Source organism: Rhinopithecus roxellana, chromosome 15 (assembly GCF_007565055.1).
Source record: "Rhinopithecus roxellana isolate Shanxi Qingling chromosome 15, ASM756505v1, whole genome shotgun sequence".
Taxonomy (NCBI): Eukaryota; Metazoa; Chordata; class Mammalia; order Primates; family Cercopithecidae; genus Rhinopithecus; species Rhinopithecus roxellana.
Genome location: NC_044563.1, coordinates 96,301,229 through 96,324,395, shown reverse-complemented (window position 1 = coordinate 96,324,395; position 23,167 = coordinate 96,301,229). Strand labels below are relative to the sequence as shown.

Sequence of the window (23,167 nt, the reverse complement as noted above, 5' to 3'; positions counted from 1 at the left end):
GTTCTTTGTATATTTTGGGTAACATTCCTTTATCAGATATGTCTTTTGCAAATATTTTTCCCAGACTGTGGCATGTTTTCTCATTATCTTAATAGTGCCTTTTTAGAGCAGTAGTTTTTAATTTTAATAAAGTCTTGTCTATCAATTATTTCTTTAATGGATTGTGCCTTTGGTATTCTGTCTAGAAAGTTATTGCTATACCCAAGATCATCTAAGATTTCTTCTATGTTATCTCCAGAAATTTTATAGTTTTGTGTTTTACATTTAGGTCTATGATCAATTTTGAGTTAATTTTTGTGAAGAGCATAAGATATGTCTAGACTCCTATTTTTGCACGCAAATGTCTAGTTATTTCAGCATCATTTGTTGAAAAGATTATCTTTTCTCCTTTAGATTGCCTTTGCTTTATGTCAAAAATCAGTTGACCATATTTATGTGGTTCTGTTTATGAGCTCTCTGTTCTGTTCCATTCATTGATTTTTTTTCTTTTACCAGTATCACACAGTCCTGATTATTGTGGCTTTATATTGAGTCTTGAAGTTGGATAGTGTCAGTTTTCTGACTTTGTTGTTGTTCTCCAATAGTAAGTTGGCTATTCTGTGTCTTTTGCCTCTTCATATAAACTTTATAATCAGTTTGTTGATACCCTCAAAACGATTTGCCACGGTTTTTGATTGGGACTGCATTGAATCTGTAGATCAAATGGGGAAAAACGGACATCTTGACAATACTGAGTCTTTCAATCCGTAAACATGGAATATCTCTAATTTATTTAGTTCTTCTTTAATATCTTTTATCATGATTTTATAGTTTTCCTCATATAGATTTTGTACATATTTTATTAGATGTATTACGTTTATTGTATGTAATGTTTAATTTCTTACGGTGCTAATATGAATGGTAATGTGTTTTTCATTTCAAATTCCACTTGGTCTTTGCTAATAAATAGGAAAGTGGTTGACTTTTGTATATTAGCCTTATATTTTGCAACCTTGCTGTAATTACTTATTGGTTCCAGGAGTTTTTGTCAATTATGTCTTATTTTTTACTCAGATGATAATGTCATCTGTGACCAAAGACAGTTTTATTTTTTCATTCCAATCTGTATACCCTTTATTTTATTTATTTTATTTTTTTAACTGCATTAGCTAGGATTTCCAGTATGATGTTGAAAAACAGCAGTAAGAGGGGACATCCTCCCCTTGTTTCCAATCTTACTGGAAAAGCTTTGAGTTTCTTACCATTAAGTGTGATGTTAGCTCAATGTTTTTTATAGATGTTCTTTACCAAGTTGAGGACATTCCCTCTATTCCTAGCTTACTGAGAGTTGTTTTTTTTTAACCATGAATGGGTATTGAATTTTGTCAAATGTTTTTCTGTATCAATATGATCATATGATTTTTCTTTGTTAGCCTGTTGATGTGTGATGTATTCCATTAACTGAGTTTTGAATGGTGAGCCAGCCTAGCATAACTGGGATAAATCCCACTTGATTGTGGTATATAATTCCATTAACGCATTATATGATTTAATTAGCTAATATTTTCTTGAGGATTCTTGTATTTGTGTTCATGAGAGTTATTGATGTATGGTTTTTATTTTCTTATAATATCTTTTCTAGTTTTAATATTAGGATAATGCTGACCTTATAAAATGAGTTAGGAAATATTCCCTCTGCTTCTGTCTTCTGAAGGAAATGTTATAGAATTGGCATCATTTATTCCTTAAATCTGGGCATGGTGCTTTTGTTTTGGAAGGTTACTAATTATTGATTTAATTTATTTAATAGATAAAGGACTTTCGGCATGAGTTTTGGCAGACTGTGTCTTTTCTCTTGTGTAAATTATGGCAGATTGTGTCTTTCAAGGAATTCGTTCATTTCATCTAGGTTATTAAGTTTGTGGCTATGGAGTTGTTAAAAAGATTTCTAATTGTCCATGGGAACTGTAATGATGTTCCCTCCCTCATTTCTGATATTACCAATTTTTGTCTTCTCTTTTTTTTTCTTTTCTTTAGTCTGACTAGAAGTTTATCTATTTTATTGGTCTTTCCAAATACTAGCTTTTGGTTTCATTGGCTTTCTTTATTGATTTCCTGTTTTCAGTTTTGTTGACTTTAGGTCTAGTTTTCGTTATTTCTTTTCTTCTCTTACTTTGTACTCAATTTGCTCTTCTTTTTCTAGTTTTCTAAAGTGGAGGCTCAGCTTATTGCTTTTAAATTGATGCTATATGCTTCCGTCTCAGCACTGCTTTCACTGCATCCCACACAGTTTGATAAGTTGTATTTTTATTTCAATTTAGTACAAAATATTTTAAAATTTCTCTTGAGATTTCTTCATTAACACATGTGTTATTTAAAAGTGTGTTGTTTAATCTTCATGAATTTTGGATTTTTCCAGCTATCATTCTGTTATTGATTTCTCTTTCTTTCTTTTTCTTTCTTTCTTTCTTTCTTTCTTTCTTTCTTTCTTTCTTTCTTTCTTTCTTTCTTTCTTTCTTTCTTTCTTTCTTTCTTTCTTTCTTTCTTTCTTTCTTTATTATACTTTAAGTTCTAGGGTACATGTGCATAACGTGCAGGTTTGTTACATATGTATACTTATGCCATGTTGGTGTGCTGCACCCATCAACTCGTCTGCACCCATCAATTCATCATTTATATCATGTACAACTCCCCACTGCAATCCCTCCCTCCTCCCCCCTCCCCATGATAGGCCCCAGTGTGTGATGTTCCCCTTCCCGAGTCCAAGTGATCTCATTGTTCAGTTCCCACCTATGAGTGAGAACATGCGGCGTTTGGTTTTCTGTTCTTGTGATAGTTTGCTAAGAATGATGGTTTCCAGCTGCATCCATGTCCCTACAAAGGACGCAAACTCATCCTTTTTTATGGCTGCATAGTATTCCATGGTGTATATGTGCCACATTTTCTTAATCCAGTCTGTCACAGATGGACATTTGGGTTGATTCCAAGTCTTTGCTATTGTGAATAGTGCCGCAATAAACATACGTGTGCATGTGTCTTTGTAGTAGAATAATTTATAATCCTTTGGGTATATACCCAGTAGTGGGATGGCTGGGTCATATGGTACATCTAGTTCTAGATCCTTGAGGAATTGCCATACTGTTTTCCATAATGGTTGAACTAGTTTACAATCCCACCAACAGTGTAAAAGTGTTCCTATTTCTCTACATCCTCTCCAACACCTGTTGTTTCCTGACTTTTTAATGATTGCCATTCTAACTGGTGTGAGATGGTATCTCATTGTGGTTTTGATTTGCATTTCTCTGATGGCGAGTGATGATGAGCATTTTTTCATGTGTCTGTTGGCTGTATGAATGTCTTCTTTTGAGAAATGTCTGTTCATATCCTTTGCCCACTTGTTGATGGGGTTGTTTGTTTTTTTCTTGTATATTTGTTTGAGTTCTTTGTAGATTCTGGATATTAGCCCTTTGTCAGATGAGTAGGTTGCAGAAATTTTCTCCCATTCTGTAGGTTGCCTGTTCACTCTGATGGTAGTTTCTTTTGCTGTGCAGAAGCTCTTTAGTTTAATTAGATCCCATTTGTCAATTTTGGCTTTTGCTGCCATTGCTTTTGGTGTTTTAGACATGAAGTCCTTGCCCATGCCTATGTCCTGAATGCTACTACCCAGATTTTCTTCTAGGGTTTTTATGGTATTAGGTCTAACATTTAAGTCTCTAATCCATCTTGAATTAATCTTCGTATAAGGGGTAAGGAAAGGATCCAGTTTCAGCTCTGTACTTATGGCTAGCCAATTTTCCCAGCACCATTTATTAAATAGGGAATCCTTTCCCCATTTCTTGTTTTCCTCAGGTTTGTCAAAGATCAGATGGCTGTAGATGTGTGGTATTATTTCTGAGGACTCTGTTCTGTTCCATTGGTCTATATCTCTGTTTTGGTACCAGTACCATGCTGTTTTGGTTACTGTAGCCTTGTAGTATAGTTTGAAGTCAGGTAGCGTGACACCTCCAGCTTTGTCCTTTTGACTTAGGATTGTCTTGGCAATGCGGGCTCTTTTTTGGTTCCATATGAACTTTAAAGCAGTTTTTTCCAATTCTGTGAAGAAACTCATTGGTAGCTTGATAGAGATGACATTGAATCTATAAATAACCTTGGGCAGTATGGCCATTTTCACGATATTGATTCTTCCTACCCATGAGCATGGTATGTTCTTCCATTTGTTTGTGTCCTCTTTGATTTCACTGAGCAGTGGTTTGTAGTTCTCCTTGAAGAGGTCCTTGACATCCCTTGTAAGTTGGATTCCTAGGTATTTTATTCTCTTTGAAGCATTTGTGAATGGAAGTTCATTCCTGATTTGGCTCTGCTTGTCTGTTACTGGTGTATAATACTGCTTGTGATTTTTGCACATTAATTTTGTATCCTGAGACTTTGCTGAAGTTGCTTATCAGCTTAAGGAGATTTTGGGCTGAGACGATGGGGTTTTCTAAATATACAATCATGTCATCTGCAAACAGGGACAATTTGACTTCTTTTCCTAACTGGATACCCTTGATTTCTTTCTCTTGCCTGATTGCCCTAGCCAGAACTTCCAACACTATGTTGAATAGGAGTGGTGAGAGAGGGCATCCCTGTCTTGTGCCAGTTTTCAAAGGGAATTGTTCCAGTTTTTGCCCATTCAGTATGATATTAACTGTGGGTTTGTCATAAATAGCGCTTAGTATTTTGAGGTACGTTCCATCAATACCGAATTTATTGAGCGTTTTTAGCATGAAGCGCTGTTGAATTTTGTTAAAAGCCTTTTCTGCATCTATTGAGATAATCATGTGGTTCTTGTCTTTGGTTCTGTTTATATGCTGGATTATGTTTATTGATTTGCGTATGTTGAACCAGCCTTGCATCCCAGGGATGAAGCCCACTTGATCATGGTGGATAAGCTTTTTGCTGTGCTGCTGAATCCGGTTTAGCAGTATTTTATTGAGAATTTTTGCATCGATGTTCATCAGGGATATTGGTCTAAAATTCTCTTTTTTTTGTTGTGTCTCTGCCAGGCTTTGGTATCAGGATGATGTTGGCCTCATAAAATGAGTTAGGGAGGATTCTCTCTTTTTCTATTGATTGGAATAGTTTCAGAAGGAATGGTACCAGCTCCTCCTTGTACCTCTGGTAGAATTCAGCTGTGAATCCATCTGGTCCTGGACTTTTTTTGGTGGGTAGGCTATCAATTGTTGCCTCAATTTCAGAGCCTACTATTGGTCTATTCAGGGATTCAACTTCTTTCTGGTTTAGTCTTGGGAGAGTGTAAGTGTCCAGGAAATTATCCATTTCTTCTAGATTTTCTAGTTGATTTGCATAGAGGCGTTTATAGTATTCTCTGATGGTAGTTTGTATTTCTGTGGGGTCAGTGGTGATATCCCCTTTATCATTTTTTATTGCGTCTATTTGATTCCTCTCTCTTTTCTTCTTTATTAGTCTTGCTAGCAGTCTGTCAATTTTGTTGATCTTTTCAAAAAACCAACTCCTGGATTCATTGATTTTTTGGAGGGTTTTTTGTGTCTCTATCTCCTTCAGTTCTGCTCTGATCTTAGTTATTTCTTGCCTTCTGCTAGCTTTTGAATGTGTTTGCTCTTGCCTCTCTAGTTCTTTTAATTGTGATGTTAGAGTGTCAATTTTAGATCTTTCCAGCTTTCTCTTGTGGGTATTTAGTGCTATAAATTTCCCTCTACACCCTGCTTTACATGTGTCCCAGAGATTCTGGTATGTTGTATCTTTGTTCTCATTGGTTTCAAAGAACATCTTTATTTCTGCCTTCATTTCGTTATGTACCCAGTAGTCATTCAGGAGCAGGTTTTTCAGTTTCCATGTAGTTGAGCGGTTTTGATTGAGTTTCTTAGTCCTGAGTTCTAGTTTGATTGCACTGTGGTCTGAGAGACAGTTTGTTATAATTTCTGTTCTTGTACATTTGCTGAGGAGTGCTTTACTTCCAATTGTGTGGTCAATTTTGGAATAAGTGCGATGTGGTGCTGAGAAGAATGTATATTCTGTTGGTTTAGGGTGGAGAGTTCTATAGATGTCTATTAGGTCCACTTGGTGCAGAGATGAGTTCAATTCCAGGATATCCTTGTTAACTTTCTGTCTCGTTGATCTGTCTAATGTTGACAGTGGAGTGTTGAAGTCTCCCATTATTATTGTATGGGAGTCTAAGTCTCTTTGTAATTCTCTAAGGACTTGCTTTATGAATCTGGGTGCTCTTGTATTGGTTGCATATATATTTAGGAGAGTTAGCTCTTCCTGTTGAATTGATCCCTTTACCATTATGTAATGGCCTTCTTTGTCTCTTTTGATCTTTGATGGTTTAAAGTCTGTTTTATCAGAGACTAGGATTGCAACCCCTGCTTTTTTTTGTTCTCCGTTTGCTTGGTAGATCTTCCTCCATCCCTTTATTTTGAGCCTATGTATGTCTCTGCATGTGAGATGGGTCTCCTGAATACAGCAGACTGATGGGTCTTGACTCTTTATCCAGTTTGCCAGTCTGTGTCTTTTAATTGGAGTATTTAGTCCATTTACATTTAAGGTTAATATTGTTATGTGTGAACTTGATCCTGTCATTATGATATTAACTGGTTATTTTGCTCATTAGTTGATGCAGTTTCTTCCTAGCGTCGATGGTCTTTACATTTTGGCATGTTTTTGCAATGGCTGGTACCGGTTGTTCCTTTCTATGTTTAGTGCTTCCTTCAGGGTCTCTTGTAAGGCAGGCCTGGTGGTGACAAAATCTCTAAGCATTTGCTTATCTGTAAAGGATTTTATTTCTCCTTCACTTGTGAAACTTAGTTTGGCTGGATATGAAATTCTGGGTTGAAAATTCTTTTCTTTAAGAACGTTGAATATTGGCCCCCACTCTCTTCTGGCTTGTAGAGTTTCTGCCGAGAGATCTGCTGTTAGTCTGATGGGCTTCCCTTTGTGGGTAACCCGACCTTTTTCTCTGGCTGCCCTTAAGATTTTTTCCTTCATTTCAACTTTGGTGAATCTGGCAATTATGTGTCTTGGAGTTGCTCTTCTGGAGGAGTATCTTTGTGGCGTTCTCTGTATTTCCTGAATTTGAATGTTGGCCTGCCCTACTAGGTTGGGGAAGTTCTCCTGGATGATATCCTGAAGAGTGTTTTCCAACTTGGGTCCATTTTCCCCCTCACTTTCAGGCACCCCAATCAGACGTAGATTTGGTCTTTTTACATAATCCCATACTTCTTGCAGGCTTTGTTCATTTCTTTTTCTTCTTTTTTCTTTTGGTTTCTCTTCTCGCTTCATTTCATTCCTTTGATCCTCAATCGCTGATACTCTTTCTTCCAGTTGATCGAGTCGGTTACTGAAGCTTGTGCATTTGTCACGTATTTCTCGTGTCATGGTTTTCATCTCTGTCATTTCGTTTATGACCTTCTCTGCATTAATTAGTCTAGCTGTCAATTCTTCCACTCTTTTTTCAAGATTTTTAGTTTCTTTGCACTGGGTACGTAATTCCTCCTTTAGCTCTGAGAAGTTTGATGGCCTGAAGCCTTCTTCTCTCATCTTGTCAAAGTCATTCTCTGACCAGCTTTGATCTGTTGCTGGCGATGGGCTGCGCTCCTTTGCAGGGGGAGATGCGCTCTTATTTTTTGAATTTCCAGCTTTTCTGACCTGCTTTTTCCCCATCTTTGTGGTTTCATCTGTCTCTGGTCTTTGATGATGGTGACGTACTGATGGGGTTTTGGTATAGGTGTCCTTCCTGTTGGATAGTTTTCCTTCTGACAGTCAGGACCCTCAGCTATAGGTCTGTTGGAGATTGCTTGAGGTCCACTCCCGACTCTGTTTGCCTGGGTATCAGCAGCAGAGGCTGCAGAAGATAGAATATTGATGAACAGCGAGTGTACCTGTCTGATTCTTCCTTTGGAAGCTTCCTCTCAGGGGTGTACTCCACCCTGTGAGGTGTGGGGTGTCAGACTGCCCCTAGTGGGGGATGTCTCCCAGCTAGGCTACTCAGGGGTCAGGGACCCACCTGAGCAGGCAGTCTGTCTGTTCTCAGATCTCAACCTCCACGTTGGGAGATCCACGGCTCTCCCCAAAGCTGTCAGACAGAGTCGTTCGTGTCTGCACAGGCCCCCGCTGCTTCCCCTGTTGGTCTTCAGCTGTGCGCTGTCCCCAGAGGTGGAGTCTACAGAGACAGGCAGGCTTCCTTGAGCTGCTGTGAGCTCCACCCAGTTCGAGCTTCCCAGCGGCTTTGTTTACCTACTTAAGCCTCAGCAATGGCGGGCGCCCCTCCCCCAGCCTCACTGCTGCCTTGCGGATAGATCGCCGCAGACTGCTGTGTTAGCAATGAGGGAGGCTCCGTGGGCGTGGGACCTCCCGGCCAGGTGTGGGATATATTCTCCTGGTGTGCCTGTTTGCTTAAAGCGCAGTATTGGGGTGGGAGTTACCCGATTTTCCAGGTGTTGTGTGTCTCAGTTCCCCTGGCTAGGAAAAGGGATTCTCTTCCCCCTTGCGCTTCCAGGTGAGGCGATGCCTCGCCCTGCTTCAGCTCTCGCTGTTCGGGCTGCAGCAGCTGACCAGCACCGAATGTCCAGCACTCCCTAGTGAGATGACCCCAGTACCTCAGTTGAAAATGCAGAAATCACCGGTCTTCTGTGTCGCTCGCGCTGGGAGTTGGAGACTGGAGCTGTTCCTATTCGGCCATCTTGCTCCGCCCCCCCTCTGTTATTGATTTCTAGTTTAAAACCATTGTGGTTTGAGAGCAGACATATGTTTTCAATTGTTTTCAAGTTGTTAAGTTGTGTTTTATAGCCCAGAATGTGGTCTGTTTTGGTGACTCTTCCATGTGAGTTTGAGAAGAATGTGTAAACTGCTCTTGATGGATGAAGTAGTTTATAGATATCAATTATATCTAGTTGATTGATGGAGTTGTTGAGTTCAATGATGTTCTTACTGATTTTCTGCCTGCTGAACTTGTTCACTTTTCATAGAGGGGTGTTAAAATCTTCAACTATAGTAGTGAATTCATCTATTTCTCCTAGCAGTTTTTGCCTCATATATTTTGATGTTCTGTTATTAGGTCTATACACAGTAAGGATCGTTATGTCTTTGGTAATATTGACCCCTTTAACATTTTGAAATATTCTTTTTATTCCTGATAACTGTCCTTGCTCTGAAGTTTGCTTTGTCTTATTACTATAGCTACTTTCACTTATTTCGATATGTTAGCATGGTATATCTATCTTTCTTCATCGCTTATTTTAATCTATATGTATCTTTATATGTAAAGTGCATTTCCTGTAGATAATATATAGTTGGGTCTTATTTGTTTGACCCATTCTGACAATCTCTGTATTTAAATTGGTATATTTAGACCCTGACATTTATGATTTTTTTTTTTTTTTTTTTTTTTTTTTTTTTTTTTTTGAGACGGAGTCTCACTCTGTCACCCAGGCTGGAGTGCAGTGGCCAGATCCACCTCACCCGGCTAGTTTTTTTCTTTTGTATTTTTAGTAGAGATGGGGTTTCACCGTGTTAGCCAGGATGGTCTCGATCTCCTGACCTCGTGATCCGCCCGTCTCGGCCTCCCAAAGTGCTGGGATTACAGGCTTGAGCCACCGCGCCCGGCCATTTATGATTATTGATATAGTTGGATTAGTATCTAACCATATTTGGTACTGTTTTCTATTTGTCCTTGTCGCTCATTTTTATTTTTGCTTTCCATGCTTTTTTTTGCCTTTTATGGTTTTAATTGAGCATTTATATTATTCCATTTTATCTTATTTTGTTAAGATATCAGTTATACTTCTTTTAAGTGGTTGGCCTAGAGTTTACATTATGCATTTACAATTAATCCAAGTCCACTTTCAAATAACTGTACTGCATCACAAGGTGTGCAGGTACCTTATAATAACAAAATATTCTGAATTCCTCCATCCCATCCCTTGTATTACTGCTATCATTTGTTCACATATGCATAAGTATACATATGAAAAATGATATTCTTATATATAACTATACATGTATGTAATATATATGAATGTAATATATATGTATATATAATCAAGTATATTGATGCTATTATTTTGAACAAACTTAGATCAATTACGAATAAGAAAATAGGGTTTTCTTTTATTAATGCTCTTCCTTTTTGTATGTACATCTGGGTTTCTAAACTGTATAATTTTCCTTCTCTCCGAAGAACTTTCAACATCTCCTGGCAACATATTTCCTCAATTTTTACTTGTGTGAGAAAGTCTTCATTTTTACTTTACTCTTGAAGGATAATTTTACAGGTACAAAATGCTAAGTTTTCTTTCTCATTACTTTAAATATTTCACTCCATATTCTTGTTTGCATGGTTTCTGAGGAGAAATCATATGTAATTCTTTTCTTTGCTTCCCTATAGGTTAAGTGTTTCCCACTCTCTCCCCCAACCCTGGACTTCTTTCAAAGTTTTTCCTTTATTTTTTTATTTTCTGAGGTTTGAATATGATGTGCTTAGGTGTATTTTTTTGGACATTTATCATACTTAATGTTCTTTGTGCTTCTTGGATCTGTGTGGTTTGGTGTCTGACATTAATTTGAGAAAATTTTCAGGAATTATTGTTTCAAATATTGTTTCTGTTCCTTTCTCTTTTTCTTTTCCTTCTGGTATTCCCATTATACACATGTTATACCATTTGTGTTTGTTCCACAGTTATTGAATACTCTGGTTTTTTTATTTTTCCAGTCTTATTTTCCTTTGGAGATTTCTGTTGATATGTCCTCAACCTCACAGATCCTTTTCTTAGTCATATCCAGTCTACTAGTGAGCCCAGCAAAGGCATTTTTCATTTTTGTGACAGTGTTTTTAATCTCTAGCCTTTATTTTTGATTATTTCTTAGATTTATGTCTCTCTGCTCATATTATCCACCTGTTTCTGCATACTCTCTACTTTTTCTACTAAAACACTTAGCCATATTAGTTATATATTTTAAAAATTTGGTCTAATAATTCTAAACATTCCTCATAGGACTGCTATATTTGACTCTGGTTCTGATGCTTGTTCAGTTTCTTTTATTTTTTGAGATGGAGTTTCACTCTTATTGCCTAGGCTGGGGTGCAATGGTGCAATCTTGGCTCACCACAACCTCCGCCTCCCGGATTCAACCGATTCTCCTACGTCAGCCTCCTGAATAGCTGGGATTATAGGCATGCACCACCATGCCTGGCTAATTTTTTGTATTTTTAGTAGAGACGGGGTTTCTCCATGTTAGTCAGGCTGGTCTCGAACTCCCTACCTCAGGTGATCTGCCTGCCTAGGCTTCCCAAAGTGCTGGGATTATAGGCGTGAGCCACTGTGCCCAGCCTGTCCAGTTTCTTTAAACTGTTTTTTGCTTTTTGGTATGCCTTGTAATTGTTTTTTGAAAGGCAGACATGAAGTACTGGATTAAAGGAACTGTGATAAATAGGACTTTAGTCATGTAGTGGTAATGTGTGAGGGGAGGGTAAGAATTCCATAGTCCTATGATTACATCTCAGGTTTTTTGTAAGCCTGTGTCTTCAGACTGTGAATTTCACGAATGCTTCTCAATACTTTCCCCCGCTTAGGTGGGAGAGGATGGCTGGAGTGGGCTGCAGTTAAGTATTTTCCTTCTCCCAAGTGGAAGGCTTGAGGGGGCTGGAGTTGGGTATTTCCCTTACCCTAGGTAGGTTATGCTCTGATAAAACAGCAGGTTAGGCTCTGGAAAAATTGTTTTTCCTGAAGACAGGACTTGTTAAAAAACAAACAAACAAACAAACAAAAAACCCAGAATGTTGTGGTGTATTTAAAAATGCTTTCTATTCTCCTCCCCCTGCCGGAGTCACATGGGGATTTTCCTCTGACACTCTCTATGAGGACCTGGTAGAACTTCTGTGAGTAAAACTCCCCTCAAAGTGTGGCCATCCCCTTTTGACTGGGTATCCTTGGAGTTCTTAACTCTGAGAGTTGTGCACCCTGAGCATCCAGCAGTTTGTTGATTACAGTTCTGAAGTTCCTACTGACACTGGTTCCTGTGGAGGTTTCTGTACCTGGGTTTCTGCTCTGGTAAGCTGTGATTCTCTGTTTTTGCCTGTCTTTCTCTGGAATCTGGGGGGCAACAATTTGTTGGTTGACTTCACTTCTCTGATGAACCTAAGAAGAAATGTTGACTTTTCAGTTTATTCAGCTTTTTACTTGTTGTTAGGATGAAGTGAAGACTGCTAAGTTTCTTATATGCCAGACTGGAAATGGGAAGTCTATTATATGTTCTTTTTGCTTCTTTTCTTATTTCTTTAAGATCACCAGGAAAATATAGTAGATAAGTAATAGTAGATATTTTTGTTTTGTTCCTGAATTCAGAGGAAAACATTCATTGTTTTACCATTAATAATGATGTTTTCTGAAAGTACTCTCCTAGTCTTATATTGCTGAGAGTTCTTTTTTTTTAAAAAAAATTACGAATGGATACTGAATGTTATAAAGTGTTTTATTTGCATCTAATATAATTTTTTTATGTTTATTATGTTATATTGATTGGTATTTGAAACTTCAAGCAACTTTTCATTCCTGGAATAAACCGTCTTGGTCCTTTTATATATTGTTAGATTACATTTGCTAATTTTTTTTGAGAATTTTTGAATCTCTGTTTATGACGGAGATTCTGTAAGTTATTTTTCTCATAATGTCCTTGTCGATATTTGGCTGGTCCCCTAACATGAGTTGGACAGTGTTTCCCAAGTTTGTTACTACATTGGTATTATTTCCTCCATGAATGTTTGGAACAATTCACCAGTGTAGCAATCAGGACCTGGAGTCATCTCTGTGGGAAGGCTTTACATTATAGATCCAATATCTTTATATAGCACTATTTCTGTTTTCTGTTTTGATATGTATATTTTGCAGGAGGTTTTCTGTTTTATTTAAAGTTTCAAATTTATCAGCTTAACGTTCTTCATACTATCCTCTTTATCAATGTCTGTAAGAATACATATATATGAAATAATGTCTCCTTTTTCATTATTGATATAAATAATGTGTTTTTGCTATTTATTACTTGATCAATCTTCCTAAAAGTTTATTAATTTCATTAATTTTTTCAAAGATCCATCTTTTGCTTATTTTGCTCTGTGAGACTAAGTTTCTGTTTCACTGATGCTCTCTGATACTTCCTTAATTATTCATTTTCGGGCATTTATTTCTTTTTCCAGCTTTTAAGATGGAGCTTAGGTAATTAATTTTCAACCTTTCTGCTTTTGTAATATATGAATTTAAGGTTCTAATAACTGCATTAGCAGACATACAAATTTGAGATGTCAGATTTTCATTATAACTCAGTTTGAAATATTTTCTAATTTTCATTGTGTTTATTTTTGCCCCATAGATTGTTTTAATGTGTTGTTTAAATCTCAATAATTTGAGGGATTTTCTAATTATATTTCTATTACAGAATTCTGTTTGGATTCCATTGTGATAAAAGACCATACCCTCTATGGTGTTAAAATTTGTTTAGACTTGATTTATCATTCAACATGCGATCTATATGAGTCATTTTCTATGTGCACTTGAACAAAATGTACATTATGTAATTGTTGAATGTAATGTTTGATATATGTGAATTAGTTAATGTAAGTTAATCTTATTATTTAAATATTCTGTATCTCTGTTGATTTTTCTCTTTTTCTATTTAGACAGCTGTGTTAAAATCTCAATCATGTGGGTATATCTTTATTTTTCTTTGTCAGCTTTGGTTTATGTTATTGGTTTTATGTAATTTTATGATTGTTGGATTGTTCCTTTAATTATTATGTGATACTTTTTTTATTGATGCTTCTTGACTTAGAGTATTATTTATCTGATATTAATACATCTACATCAGCTTTTTTGGAGTTAGTGTTTACATGATATAACCCCACTTATCTTGTTTACTTTCAATATTTTTTGTGTTTTTATAGTTAAAGTTTATGTGTTATAAACAACCTAATTGAGATCTGGTTTTCATTCACTTTTTACTATCTTTAATATGTCATGCTTAGTCCATTTATATGTGATATAATTTCTAATGCTAGGTTTTAGGTTTATGGTTTCCTATTTTCATTCTGTTAAATCTCCAGAAGCTCTTTCAGCCTTGATAATCTATTATTCTAAAAATGGCAAGGCAATGGCTTGCAATTATGTTTTATAAAATTTAATGGTACTCAAAATTCTTTAACATGAGAAGAGCACAGTATAGAGCTCTTGTATGTGCTATTCACAATAAGGTTCTCAGTCCTACGAGAATCAAATGCCACTGCTGATCTCACAAGAGGCAGAGCTCAGGTGGTAATGCTCACTTGCCTGCTGCTCACCTCTTGCTCTGTGGCCCAGTTCCTAACAGGCCACGGGCTGGTACTAGTCCATGGCCCAGGGGTTGGGAGCCCCTGCTTTATAACGATTGGCTTCCCCTCTGCCTCTAAATAAAAACCAAAATATTAATAGAAACTTAATGGGGAAACCCCTAAACCATCTCTTAAAAAAGTAAATGGTAGAGAATCATTTTCTGAGACAACACCCTTTTAAAAAGTAATATTCTACTTCTGCTTCTGGCCATAAAGAAGTAACTGGTACTGAAATTAACCTCCTAATATAAACAGTGAGAACTCTTGATCAACTGTATGAAACAACTGTTTTAAGAAATTAGACAATAGCACTATACTGCAATATATAAGGGAAGGAAAATAAAGTAAGCCATGAGATTAGCTTGGCTTTCTACCTGGTGGCATTTATCAGACCCTGATATACGGAGAGGCAACCAAAGTACAATAGGGCAGGGCAGCCTCACTCAGCTCAGTTGTCAGAGATCAGAGTTTGGGGAAATTGTAGTAGCTATAATTTGCAGAATAGATTCTCAGAGTTCCCTTAAGCCTGGGCTAAATACTTACCTGTATGTGAATAGGGTGTAACTACAAGAGACTGGGCAAAGAACAATTACCTGGAAAAGAAAAAACTAGTAAACTGAAAAGCTGTTGGGGCTATATACATTACTGTGAAACATTTAAGTTTCAACTTGCTATGGTAGAGTGTTTTCATTAAACACGTAGGCTTTGGTAGAGACCCAGAAAGACCACATCCTTGGAATAGGGTAAACTAGTCCTGTAGTAAAGACTACTCTATAGACATCATAACAGAGCTTCCAAACAAGCCTCAAAAATATCAAGATGAGCTATGAATAAATTAATACCCATTAGAAGAAAGAGTTCAAAAGTCTTTATAAGAACAGAAAAAATTCTAAAATATCAGCAATGTATTATACATATTATCCAGTATCCAGTAAAAATAACATGTGAAGAAGCAAGACAATGTGACCTATAAATAGGAGAAAAATCAGTCAATAGAAGGAGACCCAGAAATTATAGAGGGAATAGAACTATCAGACAATGACTTTAAAACAGCTGTTATAAATGCAGTCAAGGACTTAAAGGAAAATATGAACATAATGAAGAGATAAATGGAACAATAAAAAAGATCATGTAGAAATCCAAGAACTGAAAAATACAATAGTTAGAGAATTTAAATGCAGATAATCAGTTGCAAATTAAGATAGTAATGAAACCGAAGAGAGAACAATGGAAACTATCCAGATAGAATTACAGAGGAAAAGAGGCAGAAAAAACAATGAACAGGGCCACATAGCCTTTGAGAAATAACAGTATATCATATGTGTAATGGAATGGCTGAAGAGTATAAACATTTAAAAGATTTGAAGAAATAATGGCTAAAAAATTCTAAATTTGTTAATATGGAACCACAAAGACCCAGAACAGCCAAAACCATCCTAAACAAAAGGAACAAAGCTGGACTTCAAATTATACTACAAAGCTATAGGAACCAAACAGCATAGGTTGGCATGAAAAAAGACACATAGATCAATGGAACAGAATAAAGAACCCACAGGTAAATACACACATTTGTAGTCAAATTATTTTCAACAACAGTGCCAAGAACGTACACTCAGGAATGGATAGTTTCTTTTAAAAATGGTGCTGAGAAAACTGGATGTCCATATCGAGAAGAATGAAACTAGAACTATGTATCTCACCATATAAAAAAAATCAAATAAAGATTTTAAGGTCTGAAATTATGAAACTACTAGAAAAAGACAATGAGAAACACTCCAGGACATTTATTTGGGCAACGATTTTTTGAATAAGACCTCAAAAGCACAGACAATCAAATAAAAAATGAACGAATGGGATCACATCAAGCTAAAAGGCTTCTTCATAGCAAAGGAAACAATTAACAAAGTGTACAGACAATCCACAGAAGGGTAGAAAATATTTGCAAACTACCCATGTAAGAAGGGATTAACAACCAGAATGTATAAGGAGCTAAAAAACTCAGTAGGAAAAAGCCAAATGAACAAATTTTAAAAATGGGTAAAATATCTATGTAGATATTTCTCAAAAGAATACATAAAATGGCAAACAGGTAAATGAAAAAATGCCCAACATTACTAATCATCAGAGAAATACAAATACAACCTACAGTGAAATATCATCTCACACCAGTTAAAATAGCTTATGTACAAAGACAGGCAATACTGAATGCTGGTAAGGATGTGGAGGCATGGGAACCCTTGTACACTGTTTGTTTGAATGTAAGTTAGTATAACCACTATTGAGAACAGTATGTAGGTTCCTCAAAAAACTAAAATAGAACTACCTTATGATCCAGCAATCCCAGTGCTGGATATAAATTCAAAAGAAAATGATATGGTTTGGCTGTGTCCCCACCCACATCTCATCTTGAATTGTAGTTCCGATAATCCTTATGTGTCATGAGAGGGACCCAGTGGGAGGTATTGAATCATGGAGGCAGTTTCCTCCATGCTATTCTCATGATAGTAAGTTCTCACGAGAGCTGCTGGGTTTTCTTATTGTTGTGTTGGAGTCTCGCTCTGTCACCCACACTGGAGTGCAGTGGCGCGATCTCAACTCACTGCAAGCTCTGCCTCCCAGGTTTGCACCATTCTCCTTCCTCAGCCTCCCGAGTAGCCGGGACTACAGGTGCCCACCACCATGCCCGGCTAATTTTTTGTATTTTTAGTAGAGATGGGGTTACACCATGTTAGCCAGGATAGTCTCGATCTCCTGACCTCGTGATATGCCCGCCTCGGCCTCCCAAAGTGCTGGGATTACAGGCATAAGCCACCATGCCTGACCGAGATCTGATGGTTTTATAAGCAGCTTCCCCCTTCACTGAGCTCTCATTCTTCTCCTTCCTTGCTGCCATGTGAAGAAGGATGTGTTTGCTTCCCCTTCCACCATGACTGTAAGTTTCCTGAGGCTTCCCTAGCCCTGCGGAACTGTGAGTCAATTAAATCTCTTTCCTTTATAAATTACCCAGTCTCAGGCAGTTCTTTCAGTAGCGTGAAAATATACTAATGCAGTAAATTGGTACTGGTAGAGTGGTGTGCTGCTATAAAGATACCCAAAAATGTGGAAGTGACTTTGGAACTGGATAACAGGCAGAGGTTGGAACAGTTTGGAGTGCTCAAAAGAAGATAGGAAGATGTGGAAAAGTTTGGAACTTCCTAGTGACTTGTTGAATGGCTTTGACCAAAATTCTGATAGTGATACGGACAGTGAAGTCCAGGCTGAAGTTGGCTCAGATGGAGAGAAGGAACTTGTTGGGAACTAGAGCAAAGGTGACTCTTGTTTTGCATTAAAGAGACTGGCAGCATTTTGTCCCTGCCCTAGAGATTTGTGGAACTTTCAACTTGAGAATGGTGCTTTAAGATATCTGGCAGAAGAAATTTCTAAGCAGCAAAGTGTTCAAGAAGAGGCAGAGCATAACAGTTTGGTAAATTTGCAGCCTAATGATGCAATAGAAAAGAAAAACCTAAATTCTCAGGAGAAATTCAAGCCTGCTGCAGAAATTTGCGTAAGTAACAAGGAACCGAAATTTTTTTTTTCTTTTTTTTCTTTGAGACAGAGTCTGTTGCCCAGGCTGGAGTGCAGTGGTGCAATCTTGGCTCACTGCAGCCTCCGCCTTCTGGGTTCAAGTGATTCTCTTGCCTCAGCCTCCCGAGTAACTGGGACTACAGGCACGTGCCACCATGCCCAGCTAATTTTCTTTTTGTATTTTTAGTAGAGATGGGGTTTTGCCATGATAGCTGGGATTGTCTTGATCTCCTGACATCATAATCTGCCTGCCTTAGGCTCCCAGAATGCTGGGATTATAGGCGTGAGCCACCGTGCCCAGCCAGAGCCATATACTAATCTCTAAGACAATGGGGAAAATGTCTCCAGAGCATGTCAGAGGCCTTCACAGCAGCCCCTACCATCACAGGCTCAGAGACCTAGGAGGGAAAAATGGTTTTGTAGGCCAGGCCCAAGGCCCCCCTGCTCTGTGTAGCCTTGGGACATGAAGCCCTGCATTCCAGCTGCTTCTGCTCCAGCTGTGGCTACAAGGGGCAAAAGTATAGCTCAGATTATTGCTTCAGAAGGTGCAAGGTCCAAACTTTGGCAGCTTTCATGTGGTGTTGGGTCTGAGGGTGCACTGTAGTCTAGAATTGAGGTTTTGGAAACTTTGCCTAGATTTTGGAGTATGTATGGAAACACCAGAATGTCCAGGTAGAATTTTGCTGCAGAGGTGGAACTGTCATGGAGAACCTATGATAGGGCAGTGTGGAAGGAAAATGTGGGATTGGAACCCCTACACAGAGTCCCCACTGGGGCACTGCCTAGTAGAACTGTGAGAAGAGGGCCACCATTCTCTAGACCCCAAAATGGTGGATCCACCGACAGCTTGCACCGTGTGCCTGTAAAGCCACAGATACTCAATGCCAGCCACTGAAAGCAGCCAGGGGTTGGGCTTTACCTTGCAAAGCCATAGGGGTGGAGTTGTCCAAGGCCATGGAAGCCTACCTTTTGTATCTGCATGACCTGGATGTGAGACATGAAGTCAAAGGAAGTCATTTTGGAACTTTAAGGTTTAATGACTGCCTTATTGGATTTCAGACTTGCGTGGGGCCTGTAACCCCTTTGTTTTGGCCAATTTCTCCCATTTGGAATGGGTGTATTTACTCAATGCCTGTGCCACTATTGTATCTAGGAAGTAACTAACTTGCTTTTGATTTTATAGGCTCATAGGCAGAAGGGACTTTCCTTGTCTCAGATGAGACTTTGAACTTAGACTTTTGAGTTAATGCTGAAGTGAGTTAAGACTTTGGGGACTGTTGGAAGGGCATGATTGTGTTTTGAAATGTGAAGACATGAGTTTTGGGAGGGATCAGGGGCAAAATGATATGGTTTGACTGTGTCCCCACCCAAATCTCATCTTGAATTGTAGTTCTTATAATCCCCATGTGTCGTGGAAGGGACCTGGTGGGAGGTAATTGTAGGTGGTTTACCCCATGCTATTCTTGTGACAGTAAGTTCTCATAAGATCTTATGGTTTTGTAAGGGGCTTCCCACTTTATTCAGTTCTCATTCTTCTCCTTCCTGTCACTATGTGAAGATGGACATGTTTGTTTTCCCTTCTGCCGTGATTATAAATTTCCTGAGGCCTCCCAAGCCCTGCAGAACTGTGAGTCAATTAAAACTCTTTTCTTTATAAATTACCCAGTATCAGGCAGTTTTTTATAGCAGCATGAGAATGGACTAATACAGAAAGGAAATCAGTATATTGAGATGTCTGCATTTCCATATGTATTGCAGCACTACTACTCACAATAGTCAAATACAGAGTCAGCCTAAGGGTCCATCAACAGATGAATGGATATAAAATGTGGTACATGGCACATATGTACAATAAATATTATTCAGCAATAAAAAGGAATGAAATCTTGTTTACAACAACATGGATTGAACAATAGGATATTACGTTAAGAAAAATAAGCCAGGCACAGAAAGATATTTGTCATATATTCTCACTCATATGTGAGAGCTTAAAAAACAAATGAACTCACGGACATAGTAGAATGGTGATTACCAGTAGCTGGGAAGGATAATGGGGAGCAGGGGATAAAATGGGGAGAGTTAATGGGTACAAAAGTATATATAATGAAAAAGAGCTCGTATGTGGTAGCACAGGAGGGTTTCTATAGTTAATGATAATTTGCTATGTATTTAAAAATAAGTAGAATAATAGAATTGGAATGTTTCTAACACAAAGAAATGGCAAATACTTAAGGTGATGAACACCCCAGTTATGTTGATTTGATTTTTACACATTGCATGCTTGTATCAAAACATCACATGTACCTGTAAATATATACAACTATTATGTGCCCATAATAATGAAAAATTAACAATAAATAAATTTGTTAAAAAATGTAATCCTTTAGATCCAAGAAGTATAAACACAGAGAAGAGTGTATATAAAGCACATCAAAATCAAATGGCTGGAAACAAATGAAAGACAGTCTTAGAAGTAGCCAAAGATAGGTTATATACAGTGGAACAAAGATAAGAATGATTCCTCACATCAGAGACAATTCAGTTAGATATCACAGTGACATATTTTGAAGTCCTAAAAAAATTGCAACCTACGATTTTATAATTAGAAAAAATATTCACATCTGAAGGTGAAATAAAGACATTAAAGAAAAAAGTTCAGACAATTTATTGCTAGTAGGTTTTAATTATAAAAATTTTAAAGAAATTTCTTCAGACTGAAGAAAATAATGCTAGATGGAAACGTAGATTTTAAAAAGTAATGAAGATTACTGTAAATGGTGACTCTGGAGGCAAATATATGACATTTAGTTTCTAATGATTAATTTTCTTAAAATATGATTGATTCTATAGAATAAACAATAACCATATATGAGGTTTTAAACATATAGAACTAATGCCTATTGCAGCAGTAATACAAAATAAAAGTGTTTTAATGTTCTTTACTTCGTATTTGAAATGGTATATTATTTGAAGGTAGACTATTATAAGTTAAAGATGCATATAATAAACCCTGGATCAATAATTTAAATAATGAAGTAAAGAGGTGTAGTTAATAAACCAATAGAGGAGATAAGTAGAACTGTAAACAAAAAATAATAATTAAAAAGCCAGGAAAAGAGGAACAAAGGAACAAAGGACAGATTAAAAATAGGAAGATGGTAGACTTAACAATCATTACATTAAATCTAAATGGACTAATTATACAAATTTTTAAAAGGCAGAGATTATCAGATTGGATAAACAAAAAACAAGACCCAATTAATATGCTGACTACAAGAGACATAATAAAGATGTAAATATGTTAAAAGGGTTTTTGAAGATGTACCATGAAAACACTAATGATAAGAAGGCTTAAAAGACTTTATTAATATAAAAGTAGACTCCAGGAGAAGGAATATTATCAGAGATAAAGAAGAACATTTCATAATGATTAAAGGTTCAATTGACCAAGAAGACATAATATTTCTGCATGTATTCCTCTATTAATAATAACAGAACTTCAAAATACATGAAGCAAAATATTGCAGAACCAAAAGAAGAAAAAGACACAGCCACAGTCTAAGTATTCTTGGTCATTTTAACACACCTCTTTTAGAATTTGATAAAACAAGTAGACAGAAAAATCTATAAGAATGTAGAACACCTGAACAAAATTATCAACTTAACCTAATTGATGTTGCTAGAACACTACACTAAAAAACATCTGGATAATTATTATTTTCAAGGGAATAAGGAACATCCCCAAGATAAAGCATATGCTGTACTATAAAACAAATCCCAAATGTAAAATGACTGAAACTATAATGGGTATATTTTCTGACATGGAAATGAATTACAAATCAATAAGAAAAGGAAATATTTTTAAATTCAAAGTATTTGGCAGTTAAACCACATATTTCTAAATAAATCATTTACCAAAGAAGAAAGAACAAGGAAAATTATAAAATATTTTAAACTAAATGATAATGGAAACCCAAACTAATAAAATGTATGGGATGCAGCTAAAGTAACACTTAAAAGGAAATGTATACCTTTAAATGCTAATATTAAATATAATCCTAAAAACTTCCTGTAAATTCAAGACAAATTCAATCAGAATTCCAGAAAATCTTTTTTTTTTTTTTTTTTTTTTTTTTGGTAGGCAAACCAATTCTAAAATTTATCTGAAAATGCAAAGGACTTAGCATAGCCAAAACAAATTTGAAATAGAAGAACAGATTCTTATTCCATGTGATTTCAAGACTTATTATAAGGCTGCAACAATGAAGACAGTTTGGTATTATAGTAAGGATAATGAATTGATTAATAGAACAGAAAAGAGAATTAAGAAATAGATCTACAAACACACACACACAAACACACACACACACATACACACGCTACACTTTTGATTTTCAACAGTTAAACCAAGATAACTCATTGGGAAAAAATGATCTTTTTGACAAATGATGCTGGAACAACTGGATATTTATATGAAAGAAAATTAATTTTATCTTTTACCTCATAGCATACATACAAAATAAATTAAAATTGATCATAGACCTAAATGTAAAACTAAACTCTAAAGTTTCTTGAAGAAAACATAGGAAAAAAAGTTTGTGATATTAATATAGACAAAGATTTCTTAGAATCCAGAAAATACTAGTCATTAAAAGTTTGATAATTAAATCACATTAAAGTGAAAACTCTAGTTCCTCAAAAGACACCTTGCAAAAACCAAAAGGCATGCTGTAGACTAGGTAAAAATATTTACATTACATATATTTGAGAGATGACTTCACAACGCAATGTAAAAATGGGCAAAATATATATGAATGGTTAAAAAGCATATGAAAATATGCTCAATATCTTAGTCATTAAGGAAATATAAATAAAACTACATTAAAATACCACTTTATACCCTCTGGGATGACTAAATTAAACTGCTAACACTAAGCCATATTGTTGAGGATATGAAACAACTAGAACGCTCATACATTGTTGGTGGAAGTATAAAATGGTGCAACCACTTTGGAAAACCTTTTGGCAGTTTATAAAAATAAAGTCAGGCACATAGCTACCCCACTTTTAGAGGAAATTCAATTTTTAAAGGGGAAAAAAATATAGTCATAAAAAGACTTGTGAATGAATTTGTATATTAGTTTTATTTCTAATACCTCTAAACTGGAAACAGCCCACATGTCCATACACAGATGAGTAGATACACACTATACACACATTATGTGTTGTATTCATAAAAAGGAAATT

At 36.5% G+C, this 23,167-nt stretch overlaps 1 protein-coding gene across 12 annotated transcripts in view; it reads left to right on the top strand.

Moving 5' to 3' along the window:
* The window catches only part of SOX6 (SRY-box transcription factor 6), a 702,902-nt gene that overhangs the window by 376,463 nt on the left and 303,272 nt on the right, over window positions 1-23,167 (top strand). The gene's annotated exons all lie outside the window — the stretch shown is intronic.